This window comes from Enhydra lutris, unplaced genomic scaffold, assembly GCF_002288905.1.
Source record: "Enhydra lutris kenyoni isolate GAN:26980312 unplaced genomic scaffold, ASM228890v2 scaffoldscaffold7, whole genome shotgun sequence".
Classification (NCBI taxonomy): domain Eukaryota; kingdom Metazoa; phylum Chordata; class Mammalia; order Carnivora; family Mustelidae; genus Enhydra; species Enhydra lutris.
In genome coordinates, this window is record NW_019154091.1 from 25,209,742 (window position 1) to 25,211,927 (window position 2,186).

General features: G+C 48.8%; 1 pseudogene; it reads right to left on the minus strand.

The window, feature by feature from the left end:
• Positions 1 to 274: 274 nt before the first annotated feature.
• LOC111142339 lies at positions 275 to 2,186 on the minus strand (annotated as a pseudogene).

Sequence of the window (2,186 nt, forward strand, 5' to 3'; positions counted from 1 at the left end):
GTCCTGGGATCATGACCTGAGCCAAAGGCAGATGCTTAATGACTAAGCCACCCAGGCACCCCTAAACAACCATCTTTAAAAGAAGGAAAAAAACAGCACACTACCATTTAAGTTGTTTTAATGTTTCCTCACAAATGGTGAAAAATACGACAGTACAGACAAGTAATAATCATAATGTTGTGGCCAATATTATAAATATGGAATTATAAATTTAAAACATATTATGGTTTAAAAATAAATCTGTAGTCAGTGAAGCTCTTCAGGGTCTCTGCATCTAGTGTAGGTTTGGTCTGTGTTCCTGATGGTGCTCGCCTTTATCATTTTTCCAGGTCTTTCACCCCCATGTCATCTTCTTCCCATCTGTTCCATCAAAGGTCCAGGGGACCCATTAGGGTCACCCCATCTTCCTTCACCAGTGTTATCTCTGTCCATGCCGCAGCCACCAGAAATCCACCTCTTTCTCCACCATGACCATTTCTGAACATCCCACCCTGACCACCATAGCTCATGAGGCCACTTCTTCCTCCCTGCCTGCCACCAGGGCTGCCTCTGCCACAGTCACCACCCAGTGGTGGGAAGGGTAGTGGAAGGAAGCCTTCAGGCTCTGGGACCTTAGAATGGTTCATTCTGTTCTCCAGGCGAAGTTCTGGTTTCCATACCCTGGATTGGGACACTGCCAGTCTCCAGCTCTGTGCTGGACGTTTCCTCCTTCGGATGGGTTCCCTTGGAAACTCTGGGACCCTCTTGGGGAAAAGCCACTTCTGTCTCCTCCTCGGTCTCTCATGTGACCCATGGGACCCCCAGACCCTCGTGGACCACCTGAACCTCCACAGAGTGACTTTGGAATCCTTCTGCCCTCATGGGGAGACATACTACCAGGCATGCTGTTCACTGGAGGCTGCTTCTTAGCAAGAGAAACCTTAAGTTTGCTCCCTTGAAAATCTTTCCCATCAAACCACTCCATGGCAAACTTGACAGCTGGTGGGTCTTCATAGGACACTGTAGCACCACCTTTGGGCTTTCCTGTTTCCTTGTCCAAATAGATATGGATCATGGGTTGTTTAGTTCTCTTGTCCATCTTAACAACTTCACACTGCTTAATGAAGTCTGCCAGATCATCTAGAATCGCATTGTCATTTAAGCTTAAATTGCACATTGCCAGAGTCTTCATCTAGATCTACAGGTGGGCCTAGATCAAGATCTGGTCCTTTGACCATGAAGCCACCTCGCTCTCCAGCACCCATTGCTCTGCATCTTCCTCCCTGCCCATTTCTGCTCATGCTTCCACTGATCAAATACCCCTCTTTCACTTCCCAGTTATCGGGCCCACTCATGTTCCATTCTCTCCTGTCTGGAAAATCCTCCAGACTCCTGGAACTCCATAAACACCCATGCTACTGGTGTGGTCCTGTTGGAATGAACTCTGCTGCCTGTAGCTGCCGCTCTGTTGGCTATATTGACTTGGAGTCTGGCTTTAGGATCAAGTTTGGCGGGGATAACTAGAGGACAGCTGCTGCCCATAGTGGCTTTGTTGACCATAGCTACTCTGCTGTCCACAGCTGGTGGGCTGCCCATAGGTGTTCTGATGAGAGTAACTATTCTGATCATACCTAGCTAGCTGTGCAGAGGAATAGCTGGTAGGAGAAGATGGTGGTGCTGACTGGCTGCATGGGGTAGCTCCTGGGTACCTGGGGTAATTATAGTTACTCTGTCCATATCATAGTCTGGGCTCACTGTAACCTCGTGCTAAACTGAGATTGACTAGTCGCAGCAGATTTGTTACCATCCTGCAGTTTTACAGGTTCAGTGGCTGTTGGCTGCTGCCTGTAGACTGGGTAAGGAGGCTGAGTGCCATATGCAGACTGAGGTGCACAGAAGGCCTGGATGGTAGTGACTATAGCAGTCGGTATCATAAGCACCAGTGCCATACAGTGCAGACTGTATGCCTGGGGGGCGCTGGAGTAGTGTAACGAGGAGGAGGCTATTCCATAAGAAGTTGCATAGGCAGTCTGCCCATAGGTTGCAGTGATCTGAGCTTGGGCAAAGCTGACATCTGTGGGTTGTCCACAGGTTCCATAACTTTGCTGCCCATATGCCTGGGTGGTCTGTGCATATCCTTGAGTGGGCTGCAGCTTGGCTGTACATACTGTAATCCGTGGATACCATTTTCTCTCCTTTCTTCTCAT